The sequence below is a fragment of the Trachypithecus francoisi genome, unplaced genomic scaffold (genome assembly GCF_009764315.1).
Source record: "Trachypithecus francoisi isolate TF-2019V2 unplaced genomic scaffold, Tfra_2.0 Lachesis_group5, whole genome shotgun sequence".
NCBI lineage: Eukaryota > Metazoa > Chordata > Mammalia > Primates > Cercopithecidae > Trachypithecus > Trachypithecus francoisi.
Genome location: NW_022681470.1, coordinates 88,814,910 through 88,815,852, shown reverse-complemented (window position 1 = coordinate 88,815,852; position 943 = coordinate 88,814,910).

Here is a 943-nt window from a genome sequence, read left to right as displayed (position 1 = left end):
TATCAAATCTAGAGATATTTTAAACAAGTAAAAGTAGATCTACACTTGGATCCAGCAATCCCACTACTGGGATTGCTACTTCCTTCTACCCAGTAGGAAGGAAAAGACGTCATACTAAAAAAGACACCTACACACGTATGTTTATTGCAACACAATTCATGATTGTAAAGATAGGAATCAACCCAAGTGCCCATCAACCAATGAGTGGATAAAGAAAATGGTGTATATACATGCCACACAATACTACTCAGCTATAAAAAAGAATGAAGTAATGTCTTTTGCAAAACTTGGATGGAATTGGAGACCACTATCCTAAGTGAGGTAACTCAGGAACAGAAAACCAAATACTGCATGTTCTTACTTTTAAGTAGGAGCTAAGCCATGGGTATGCATTTATAGTTTTTTTTTTTTCTTTTGAGATGGAGTCTTGCTCTATTGCCAGGCTGGAGTGCAGTGGCACGATCTCGGCTCACTGCAACCTCCACCTCCTGGGTTCAAGCAATTCTTCTGCCTTAGCCTCCTGAGTAGCTGGGACTACAGGCATGTGCCATCATGCCTGGCTAATTTTTGTATTTTTAGTAGACACGAGGTTTCACCATGTTGGCCAGGATGGTCTTGATCTCTTGACCTTGTGATCCGCCCACCTTGGCCTCCCAAAGTGCTGGGATTACAGGTATGAGCCACTATGCCCGGCCTATAGATTTTATTGTTGTTGTATGATATTCCGTTCTGTGAATAAATCACAGCGTACTTATTCATTCTACTGTTGAAGAGCACTTTGGTTGTTTCTGGGTTTTAGCTAATTAGCACAACACTCCTGTGAACATTCCTACATGTGTCTCCTGGTGCAGATTGCAGAAATCCCTCCAAGTCTAGTGTACATATTTACGGGTAGATTTACTGAGTGGAAGAAAAAGCTAAACCGTTTACACTAAATGACTCT